The 12,889-nt window shown below is 43.2% G+C and overlaps 1 protein-coding gene across 1 annotated transcript in view; it reads left to right on the top strand.

The window, feature by feature from the left end:
* RSBN1L (round spermatid basic protein 1 like) overlaps nucleotides 1–12,889 on the top strand; it is a 54,754-nt gene that overhangs the window by 1,265 nt on the left and 40,600 nt on the right. The gene's annotated exons all lie outside the window — the stretch shown is intronic.

Below are 12,889 nucleotides of genomic sequence, written 5' to 3'. Positions count from 1 at the left end.
ACCACTGTGCCATGGCACACTGGTGTGCCCTGTGAGTGGTCTGCAGGTGTGCCACAGGAATTTTGGGGGCGGGTCATTTATTAGTAGAGCTAGTGGGGATGTGAGCCCCCCCATTGGCCTTGTGGTGTGCCTTGTCAAAAACCTGATGATGTGTCTTGACAATTTCTGTGCCATGTTAGTGTGTTGTGAGATAAAAAAGGTTGAAAATCATTGCCCCAAAGAGAGGGGAGCAGGGCAGGCAAGGGGTGCTCTCTCTAGTGAGACTGTAACTGGAATGGCTGTCTGCCTGCTCACACATCAAGTAAACCCATTGGCTTGTGAGCAGCAGCAGCAGGTCTCTTGTGGGTGGTTGTCACCAACCCTTCATCTCCGGGGCTGCATTCTTCTCATGTATTGGAGGCCTATATGGAGCTGCAGATGTCCAAACTCCAGAGACCCCAGTGATGTGGGGGACAGGAAGGGAATAAGGATAATGATGATTTGTAAGTTTTGTGGGGAAAGCGACCACAGCAGGGCAGTCTGGCAGGTCCTGTCAAAAAGGGGGTGTGGAAGTGACTGTTGTTGCCTAGGTGGAAGCCAGAGCCCTTGGGCTTAGATTTTCAGATCTGTTAGGGCAGTGGTTCTCAAACTGATCCAGGACCCACTTTTTTGAATGATAATCTGTCAAGACCCACTGGAACTGATGTCATTAACCAGAAAAGTGTTGTCATGGCCAGAAGTTGATATCATCAAGCAGGAAAAATCTTTTACAAACCTAGGCTGCAGTTCTATCCACACTAACACAGGAGTAAGCCCCATTGACTATCATTGTTAAAAGTATATACATTGTAGCCTGTTAAAAGTACAGATCTTCCCAAATGCAGTCACATACCATGTTGGCATCAAGTCTCGTATACCAAAAATAAAATATTGAAATGAATGGGTACCCACCTGAAATTGACTTGCGACTCACTGTTTGAGAAACAGTGTGTTATGGAAATCAGGGTGCCTTTTATGAAGGGTAAAAATCTATAAAGGAAACAGTTTGAGGATGATGGAGATTGAGAGGGCCTTTTGTGTGAGATGCATGAGAGGCTTTTTTTAAAAAAACAAGATTAACTTTTATAGGTAGCATCCCAGGTAAAATGCAGATGTGCTTCTTGATATGGGCATTCCTAGCATGTCTACAGCTATGTAAATATCGTGGATACACTCAAAGTACAAAGCATAATTTTGGCTTTGTAAATTGAAAAATACTGTTTTGTATTTCTTATATATAAGGTTTGAAGACCAGGGGAGGCATACAATTTTTTAAAAATTATAACAATAGTTTGTGGAAGTGTCTTGTAAATGGATTATAACCAAATGTGCTCTTAAAATCTTAATTAGGTGGCTCTCTAAAATGGTGATTTTCAACCTTTTTCATCTCATGGCACATTGACAAGGCACACCAAATTAAAATTGTCAAGGCACACCGTCAGTTTTTTGACAATTGGCAAGGCACACCCATTGACAGGAGCTCTAACAAATGACCCTTCCCCAGACTCTCTTGGCCCATCTGCAGACCATCAGTAGCATAGCAGTGTGCCACGGCACAGTGGTTGAAAATGGCTGCTGTAGAAGTAGTTTAGGCCACAAGCCTGTCTAATGTCAAGGAGCAACATTGCTGGACAGGATGCTATCCACCCAATTCTGTGCACATTTGTTTGAAAGCAAGCCCCAGCTGAATACAGTGGCATATATCCCAAGTCATTGCGCATAAGACTGTGAACTATGTGTCCCTGTCACAGACAGTATAGTAGGGCTACAATCCTATGCACACTTACGGGAGAATAAGCCCCACTGAAAACAAGGGGACTTAGTTCTGAATAAAGTTGTATCTATCTTCTATCCCCTACTTACAGGGAGGTTATATTCCAGGGGTCTGTTCATAACTTGAAACCAATGTAAGTTAGAACCAGAGCCATGCAGGCATATTCCAAAGAGAATGGCCTCTGCCCCCTTAAGGGGCGGGGGCAGCCAGGAGATGGGGAAGGCAGCAGCGTGATCCGCAGGATCGTGCCGCTCAGGGGGGTTGCAGGGGCTTGGGTGCACTTGCCCAAGCCTCTTGCAGCCTCCCAGGGGTGCAGGGAGCCTGTATGGCACCCCAGGTCAGGGAAAGGGAGAGTGGGGAGATCATGCTCTGCTTTTGCGGAGGCAGAGCAGATCGCTCCATTCTCCCTTTCCCTGACCTGGGGTGCCCTACAGGTGCTCGCGCAGGGCTCCCCGCACACAGGACTGAGTGCATCCCAGTCCCTGCAGCCCCCCTGCAGTCCCCAGGATCATGCCACTGCCTTGCCCCTGCTGCCTTTCCCCTGGCCCCGCAAAGACTTACTGCGGGTTTCAAACTCCCAGAGAGTTTGAAAATTGCAGCTGTATAGTAACAGGAACGTGCTTGTTAATATACAGGGAGAGACTAGAGATGCAGCAGACAAGAACTCAGCCTTTACTGTGATTGCACAGATGCTATGGCTTCCAAGAATGCCTTGCAGCGCCATGCTACGGCACCAGCCATTAACTTTACCACACATCTTTCATCAAAACAGCTGATTCTTAGCAGCACAGCACTATTCTACCTGCACCAAAGCTCCAATACAGCTGTTTGTAACTCAGATGTCTGTAGGTTGCAGTAGCGTAGCTAGGGAGGTGCAGGGGGTAGCAAATGCACCAGGCAGCAAGGTGGCTGAGGGGCAACAATGCCCGCGTGTGACGATTGAGCTGCTGCAGAAAACCCTGCCAGGCACTTGGAGGGAGGAGGGCAGGAGACTAAGGGAAGGCAACAGTCACGGCAACATACAGTTTCCCCTCCCTGCAGCCGAGATGTAAGGAATTGCTTGTTTTTGCGGGGGCGGGGGCGGGATCTCCTGTGAGATTGAGAGGATTGAGCCTCCTCTCAATTATGCAGAGAATTGGGCTCCAAGGCTGCAATCCTCTCCCCACTTTCCTGGGAGTAAGCCCCATTGACTATAATAGCCTTGCTTCTGAGTAGACTTGCAGAAAATTGGGCTCCCCTGTGAGGCTGCAATCCCACCCCCACTTTCCTGGGAGTAAACCTCATTGACTATAATGGGCTTGCTTCTAAGTTGACAGGCAGAGGATTGGGCTCCCCTCCAAGGCTGCAATCCCATCCCCACTTTCCTGGAAGTAAGCCCCATTGACTAGACTGGGCTTACTTCCAAGTAGACATGCAGAGGATTGGGCTCTGAGTTGGCTGACTGTGATAGGTTACCTGCGCATGTGCAGGAACCTGAAGAGGGTAGCAAGCAAGGCACAGCAACCTGGGAGGCAAGTTGCAGCAGGAGCACTGAGCAGCACTTGGCTTGGCTTCATCATTTGATATAATTCCTCAGTTTCACTTCCTAAAGGTAAGCTGCTGGCTCTTACGATTGTCTCCAGCCCCCTTCTGCACCTCTCAAACTGTGTAAGGCTACAATCCTGCCTTACCTCACTTACCAGAGAGTAAGCCCCACTGAACACAATGGAACTTACTTTTGAGTAGACATGAATAGATTGTGCTGTAAAAGTGCAACAAGTGCTTGCTATTTCAAAATATTAGCTAACATTTCTCACTCACTTATACAAATAAAAACCCCGAACACCCAATAAATAACAAATAAAGACTCAATTTAATTAATTTAATTAAATTTGATGTCATTGTGGCGGAGGGGGGCTACTGAATCTTCTTTGCACGGGCAGCAACTTGGTTAGCTATGCCACTGGTAGGTTGGGGAGAGTGTGTACTCAATTCCACTTGATTGGTAGTTGTGCAGCTAGGAATTTTGCTGAATTTGCACTAGTATAGTGTATTTAGGCAGCCCTGCTTCCTCAACATAACTATACAAGGTTCATTTCTCATATAGGCAATAATGGAACCCATGCTTTAGCAGTGGTTCTCACACTTTTAGCAGCTGGACCCGCTTTTTAGAATGAGAATCTATCGGGGACCCACTGGAAGTGATATCATGACCGGAAGTGACATCATCAAGCAGGAAAATTGTTAACAATCCTAGGCTGCTATCCTACCCACACTTACCCAGAAGTAAGGCCAATTTATGATAATTGTTAAAAGAATGTACATAGTAGCTTGTTAAAGTACAGGTCTAGAACATTTCCCCAAATGCAGTCATGCCATGGTAGCAATATATTAAAAATAAAATATTGAAATGAATGGGGACCCACCTGAAACTGGCTCTCAACCCACCTAGTGGGTCCTGACCCACAGTTTGAGAAACACTGCAGGGGAAGGTGGGCTGCTGTGGGTGATGGCGGGTTTACTGTGACTTTTATTGTGGATAGGCAATGTTCTTAGCTGCCTTCTTGTTTTATTTTTATTATGATGATGTACTGTTGATTGTAAATCACAGAGTTGCCTTTATGCAAGAAAAGTAGGGTATAAATGCTTGTCATAATAACAGGGCATTATTAAGTTGGTTGGATAAGACAGCATTTTGTACAAGACAGCATTTCAAAAATAGGTGTGTTATTGATGGAGAGTCCCCTGGTAGGCAGGATGGAGAAGAATGTACATCTTCTTTCACATGCATAAGTGGCAGGATTACAGAGAACACTGCATGTACACCTAGCTTCTCAGGTTGCCACATACAAATGTACTTGTACATATCATCATGGAGGTTAGACCTCCAAATATAGGAAAAGTCACTGCAGAGGAGGCAGAGGTGAGCAAAACAGCTAGCTCAGCACTGGGAGCAAAGCACCCATAAACTGTTAGTCAAACAGAGTGGTGATGGAGCAAGATAGCTGGTATAGTATGCACTGTCTTAGGGCCCAATCCTATCCAGTTTTCCAGCACCAGTGTCACTGTACCAAGAGGATGCACACTGTATCCTGCAGTGGGTGTACAGTCATGGAGTCTTCCTCAAGGTAAGGCAGCATTTTTATTCCCTTACCTCAGGGCTGCATTGCAGCTGCATCAGTTCTGGAAAGTTGAATAGGGCTGGGCCCTGAGATGGTAGCATACAGGAGTGCGGTGGGAGCTATCTTAGCTGGAGTATAAAATTGGGCTGCCTTTTCCAAGGCAGAGTACAGTAAAAACAGCATTCTCTTCATCATGTTAGCAAATTTTAATTGCGGTTTTTTGAGGAATCTACTTACACTGAGTACAGTGAGCCCTCAATTTAACAGATCTGGAAATAATGAACATTGTTGATGTCATTAAAAACTAGTTATGTATAGTTTGCACATGTGCATTGTCATAAATTCATTTGGATTTTGTAGAGTTTGATCATTGACCCCCCCCCGCCCCAAGTTGGTTCATTAAATTGAGGGTTTGCTGCAGTGCTAAGTTGATGTGGGACAATTCCAAAGATAGAAAGTGTTATTTAACATTTCAAGCTTAAACTTAAGGTAGCTCAACCCCATTATTTCAAAGAAACTTTACTGGCTTATGTAGTTAGACTGCATTGTAAAGAGATTAGGCCTACAATTCTATACACTCAGAAACAAGCCCAATAGGAATTCATTGGGATTTACCCTCAGATAAATATATTTTGTACCCTAGAAGCCCTAGATGCTTCTGATCATTGAAAATTGTTAGTGGCGGAATGTCTGGTTTCGCCATGTCCTTAAATCTCCTTCCACATGTTTGTGTAAGCCCTTAGATTTGACACTGAAGGAAATAATTGTCAGTTGAGATGCTACTGCTTAAGTCTTATTGTAAATAGTCTTTGATCTTTTTATTAGGAACTCTGAATTGTGTTATTCAGTGACAAGATAAAGACTATAGATTGGAATAAGTATTTGAGGATCAAACTAGATATGATGGGGCAGGCATATGACAGTGTCTCTTCCATTCACAATTATGTGTCTCTTTCACTTTTTATGTGAATGGAACACACAGGCAATGTGTGTGAAACCATCTGCCTTCTTCCACCTTGCGCTTCTAGGCATGAGCTGGGCTAGGGAGAAAATACCTTGACCTGTTGGTGGTTTAGCAAAGTTATATGAGTGAAGCTTTAGGTTCACTTGACTGTGTGTTTCTTTTTGTGGTCTGGGCAAAAAGACATAACCTTACTCTTATATGTAAATCAGACAGTCATGCCTTATCCTGAAGTTTCTGTTATAAAACCATGTAAATATATTCTTTTCAACTACTGCTTGACATCACATTTGTTCTCAATGTATGGCTTCCAAATGCAGGAACATTCATTCATCCAAACTATCCAGAATGCATCTATTTTTCTAGTTTTTGGACTGAACATATCAAATCATATATGACTGTAATGTTGAAGATAGCATTTCAAGAAATTTTGGTGTAGTCTTGCTTTTTCAAACATTTCAGTGGTATTATCTTAGAGCAGTGGTTCTCACTCCTTTAGCACTGGGACCCACTTTTTAGAATAACAATTTGTCAGGACCCACCAGAAGTGATGTCATGACCGGAAGTGACATCATCAAGCAGGAACGTTTTTAACAATCCTAGGCTGCAATCCTATCCACCCCTGCCCTTAAATACTGTTGTTGTTACCCAGGAGTAAGTCCCTTTTACTGTCATTGTTAAAAGCATCTTCATAAACATGCAGACCTGTGACATTTCCCCAAATGCAATCACTTACCAGGGTAGCATCAAGTCTAATATATTAAAAATAAAATATTGAAATGAATGGGGACCCACCTGAAATTGGCTCGCGACCCACCTAGTGGGTTCTGACCCACAAACACTGTCTTAGAGAATAATTACAGGTAAAATTTTCCAAAAGGGGGAAGAAAATTTTGATTTCTTCTGGTAACTATTCCTTTTTTCAGTCCATGTGCTACAGGTCTGGTGAGTTAGTAAGTACCTGCACGTGAAACCAAGGGAGTTCTTGTAAATTTGCAAGCAGATGAGTTTTCACCACATCCTTTCAACCAGTCAATGTGCAACAGATGATTAGAAGTAACTATAGTACATATTCAGTCTAGGAAAAAATGAATTATGTGGCTGATCAATATACCAGTCACATTGATATGAAAGGTGATGCCCTGAAGCAGATCAGCATTTCTGATCAATGTAGCATTCTAACACATAGCAGTCATAATGTGAGTTATACTTGATAGTTAAATTGTAGCTAGTGTGGTGTAGTAGATATTATTTAACTTGGACTGGAGGTTCAGATGTCCACTGTGCCTTGAAGTTCACTGTATGATCCTTGGCCAGTTATTTTGTGTCACAATAAATTCCAAAGTTATAAAAATTTTGAAGGGTGAGGGAGCTAAGGACTTGTGTGTGTACCATCTTGCAGTACTTATAGGAAGGTTAAAATAAATATACTGAAATACAACAGTAAACATTTTATGTTGGGAATAAAACAAACACTGTCTGAAGGATGCTCATTCCTGATTAGACCGTAATTTTGAGTTTTGCTTCTCTGAATTTGAAACACAGTCTATGATCAGTACTTTCAGAACTAAGCTGTTCAGACCCTCCTCCTGCATTGATTTCATGACTGGGTTTCCCAGCTCTATAGCACTAAATGCACCTCTAAATGGAATTACAAAAGTATTTTGGACTGGGGAATATTGCTGCCAGAGAGTTGCTAAGCATGGATAACTTCTCTCTCTCTCTGTCTGTTTTGTTGATATGTTGAAGTACAGATTGATGTGATCATGCTAGAGATGTAGCACCACAGTGAAATGTTATCATAGTTATTAGACACTTTTATTTAGAACATTCCCTTTTCCATATTGTTTGTGTCAGAGTGAAACTTAAGATGTCCTGGTTGTCCATTTTAGAATTCTTAGAATAATTCCATATTCTGTAATAATTAGATGGGAGGACTATTTCTACCTGAACTCTATTTTATTTAAATTTATCTTATTGGTGGATGTCTATTTCAACCTGAAATATTATAGTTTATTAGGGAGGCTAATAGTTACATGATTAGTTCTAGTTTGGGTAACATGGCTCTGAATTTTCATGGAAGGAATTTTCATGTAAAATTAATGTTACCTGTTAGGACTGGGATTAGTAGAATTGGGTTGAATGGAAGAAGATGGCAGTATTTGGAGCTATGTCTTTGTAATGTCTATTTCTCATTTCACAATGATTGGGTCTCTGAAGTACCTATAGTCCATGAAATTTTTGCCAGGTAATCAAGCTCAAATTATTACTTTGCCTTATCTCCTGGTCAATCAGAGGGCAAAGACTTTCGACTCGGAAAAGTTTCAAGTTTCCAAGTTTCTCAAGCAGCAGGCAGCTCCTTAGAAGCAATTTGTTAACCTTTTATTCTCCTTCCTTCTGCTGCAGCCTGGTTCTGCTTTGCAAATACTTGCAAAACAGGTCTGTTTTTTGAAACACCAGGATGGGAATCCTCCTTTCCATTTGAAGCAGGCTACAATTCAATGCACCCTTACTTAGGAATAACACCCATGGAAAGCAGTGGGTCTGCTTCTGAGTAAAAAGAGTTGTAAATATATGCAGCTGCATCTCTCTGCTGTGAATTGAATTGCACACTCCCAGTTATGTGTTATGGGTTGTATGTTGTATGTAAAGCTTCTGGCTTAACACACCAGACACCTTAAAGGTGGATTTGATTCATGGTTCTCCTGCAGTGGTTCCCAACCTTTTTCACTTGCATATCCCTTGGCAGCCCATTTCCATAAATTGTGCCCTTCATATTAGCAAAATGTTTGTAGTAATACAAGCCCTCATCTCCTCTATATGAAAGCCCAGACTTCATGTATTTATCACAGTGTTTTCTCTTTTTATCTGTTTGAAGAACAGAAGACTTTTGCACTATTTTGCACCAGAAGTGTGCTGAGAAATTCTGGGTGATTGATCACTTTCCATATTATGTTTCAGCTTTTTTACTGTGCTGGTTTTCAATCACTGTTTCATACATGAATTGATGACCCAAAACTAGCTATTGGTGGGGCTTTCACAGCCACCACCCTTCTAGCCACCTCCAACTAGCCACCTCCCTTCCTGCCTTGCTGGTCCTTGCAAGGCATTCCTGTCTTGCAAGGCTTTCATGACCTGCCTTTTTCTACCATTATTCCATTCTTTTTCAAGTACCCCTGAAGGTCCTGTTGAGTGTCCCTGGGAGTACATGAATACCAGGTTGGAAACCACTGTTTTACTGGTATGTTTACAGTGCACTTAATCTGATAGTGCTTACAAAAAGGTGATGAAGACCAGAATTTAAAAAGAATAAAAATGTATCTTATGATCATTTACTATGTTTTCAATAAATTGGAGACTACAGTTCTTAGGTAACAATTAGTGGTGGGTTATTTTTCAGAATCTGGCCTCGAGTAAAATCAGACAGAACTATGGTCGGGCACCCCCTTAAGTTTAACCCCTGACTTATCCAAGGGTCATGGAAAATTCCATGATTGTTAGCTCAAAACCTGCCCTCGACTTATCTGTGGGATCGACTTATATGTGAGTGTTTGCGGTGAATTAAGTCTGGTGCATAACCCAAAAATATGCTGAGTCAGAACTGACCACTCATCTGCCAAGGCATGTGGCTCAGATAATTGGCGTAATCCCAAATGAATAACACCTGGAGAGTGTCCTTGTAATTTTCAGGCTAATCAGATAGCCTTTTGAATGCAGCCACCAATGAATCACTCTGTTCAGTTTCTCAGGCTGCAACTCTGTTCCTGATGCCTGATTTGACAGTTTTATTCTTCTCTCTGGACAGACCCCTGGCTTTCTCTGGCTTCTGGACTGACCCCTGGCTTTCTCTGGCTAACTTCAAATACGTTCACACTTTAGTTCAACTAGATGTTACAGAAAATATTAATACATTTCAAAGCATTCAGAAATTCAGAACAGCAACATTCCATTTCAAAGCAACATTCCATGTGATGTTATAGTAAAGGGGAGAAGGAAGAGCCTACCTCCATGACAGTAATATCTTCTCGTTTTTGAAAATAATAATGAATGCACGCACACACTCACTCATTCAGTGCCCAAATGGTAAGATGCCTTTTCATAAATACAGTGCTGCAGCAGACTGATCAAGAAAAATTAAATATTTTGGAAAAGAAAAATGTTGTAAATGCAAGTTCTTGAAAGTAACTTGGAAGAAGATAGCATTAAAGACAAAACAGTGTTTACCACAGTACAGTGTTTCTTCTTATGACAGATCAATGGGTAAGCTGTGAAGCCAGGATATGTAAAATATACTTGACTTTTGGATGATTTTTTGCATCAGTACCTGACTAAGGGCCCAATCCTATCCAACTTTCCAGCACCAGTGCAGCCATAATGCAGCCTTGAGGTAAGGGAACAAGTGTTCCCATCCTTGGGGAGGCCTCTGTGACTGCCTCCCCACCACAGGTTGCAGGGCACACCCCTCTGGCACAGCTGCACTGGCACTGGAAAATTGGATAGGATTTGGCCATTAGTAAATTTGCTAATATTTACTATTTGTATAGGATTTTGTGAGTGAGCAAGGAAGTTCACATATACTATTGTGATGGAATCCTTACAACAACCCTGTAAAGCAGTGGTTACTAAAGTTTTTTTGATGGCTGCTCCCTTGACCTACTGAACTATGTAGAGTCCTATACATTATATAGCAGTGGTTCTCAAACTTTTCCAGCCCACGGCTCCCTTGATCCTTGTGGCCATTGGCTACGGCTCCCCCTTATAAACACCTCACCTCAGTCACCCCCAAAATGGGGATGAAGGTGTTATAATTATACACTATAAATAAAAAAAACAGCTGCCAGCACTCTGAGGCTGCAATCTGGACCACACTTACCTGAGAGTAAGCCCCATTGAACACAATAGGACTTACTTCTGAGTAGACCTGGTTAGGATTGTGCCCTGAGTTTGTTAGCAGCACACCTGGAGGGTTTTGGAAAGGGAGGAGGGAAGTGATGAATTTACTGGGGGAGGGGAAAACTTTGTTTTGTGTGTATCTGCTAATTGCAAACTGATGTGAAACTGAGACCCAGAGACTATTTGGCTGCAATCCTAAACTCACTTTCCTGGGAGTAAGTCCCATTGAACACAATAGGACTTATGTCTGAGTAGACCTAGCTAGGATTGTGCCTTTTGTCTTACAATAGCAGCCAACATGGGAAGTACCCCCCCCCAAAGGAGGGAGGAGGAAAAATGGGGGATGACTGAAAAGGAATGGGGATTTTAATTTTTAATCAATTTTTGGAGTCAAAGCCATCAAGTGTGGCTTTTCTTTTTTTTGGAGGGGGAGGAAAAAGAGAAAGGTGAAGATCTTTGGTTAAGCTGACACAAACCCCAAGCCTATGTAGGTCTACTCAGAAGTTAGTCCCATTTGAGTCAATGGGGCTTTCTCCTAGGAAAGTGTCGATAGGATTGCAGCCACACCGAGCAAGATTCCAACTTGCCCCCAAAGTAGATGGGGGCATGCTCACACACCTACACCCCAACATGCATATGCCACCCCTATTCCCCCAGGCAAGATGAAGGAATGCAGGTTGGGGCATTTGGACACCCCCCTCCTAAGAGCAGGCTGTTTCCCTCCTTCCCAAGCAGAGGAAAGTGCTGCACACCTTCCAGCTTCTCCCAGTCAGCCTTCTCTCCACTGCACACCTCCCAGCCAGCCTTCTCTTGGTTTGATGGGGAGGCTCCCCCACCTCCCCCCACCATGTTTCACACTGCCCTCCCCACCTCACACTGCCCCACCCAACTTGTTCACAGCCTCAGAAAAGCAGCAAGTGGGGAGGCAGCACATGCAGCTGAGCAGAGCAGCTACTGCCACCTTCCCCCCCCCAATGCCTCACAACACCCCTGGAGGCTAGCCATGCCTCCCTAGGGAGGCCGGATGCTCAGATTGAATGCCTCAGTTATATAGGGTGGTTGGTTTTTCTCAAGGATTCTACAGCTCCCTAATTGGTTTTTGAGGCTCTTCAGGGAGCCATGGCTCACAGTTTGGGAACCACAGCTGTGAAGCACCACAGATATCTCATGGCACATTTTTAACAATCCTAGACTGCAATCCTACCCACACTTACCCAGGAGTAAGTCCCATTAGCTATCATTGTTAAAAGAATATACATAGTAGCTTGTTAAAAGTACAGATCTGTAACATTTTCCCATATGCAGTCACATACCATGGTAGCATCAAGCCTAATATATTAAAAATAAAATATTGAAATGAATGGGGACCCACCTGAAATTGGCTCACGACTCACCACGTGGGTCCCAACCCACAGTTTGAGAAACACTTCATTAGGAGCAGTGGATCTTTAAATCTATTTTTCCACTTTTTTAAATCCATGGGTTTTTTTATCCAGAAAGGAACTTAAGTGCATAAAGAGGGATGACCTGTACTATTACCCCTATTTTGCACTTGAGGTAGAGAGAGATTTGATGAAATCCCAACGCCACCTAATGAGTTCATGACAGAGGTGACATTCAAAGGAAGAAAACTCTGATTTGCAGGTCAGCCTGTTAGCCATTGTGCTACACCAACTAATTAAAATGTATGCAAATTACGGTTCAAATAAGTGTGGCATAGCCATCTAATTCTTTCAAGGTCCCAACCCTGAAGATGTTGGAAATGTGGAGCCACCTGTAAAGTATGTTGTGCCATCGAGGGAGGAGATGATAACAAAGCTCTGACTGAGGAGGGTTGGGTGATTGGTGAAAATGGAACAAAGTATGCCCATAGGGATGGAAGAGTTAAGTGGATTTTAAAATTCACTTTATGGATGGTCCCATGGCAGCAGCAGCAGCCTGTCATTTCTCTGTTCTAAAGTGACACTGGGAATTGGGAACAATACATAAGAGAGTGAGAAACACATGTGAGTTGGGCTAGATCACGGGTGCCCAAATCCCGGCCCTGGGGCCACTTACAGCCCTCGAGGACTCCCAGTCTGTCCCTCAGGGAGTTCCCAGTCTCCAGGGAGCCTCTGGCCCTCCGGAGATTTGCTGGAGTCC

The sequence above is a fragment of the Tiliqua scincoides genome, chromosome 7 (assembly GCF_035046505.1).
Source record: "Tiliqua scincoides isolate rTilSci1 chromosome 7, rTilSci1.hap2, whole genome shotgun sequence".
In the NCBI taxonomy this organism is placed as follows: Eukaryota; Metazoa; Chordata; class Lepidosauria; order Squamata; family Scincidae; genus Tiliqua; species Tiliqua scincoides.
The sequence above is the reverse complement of the archived record's forward strand: the minus strand, read 5'-3'. Positions and strand labels throughout refer to the sequence as shown.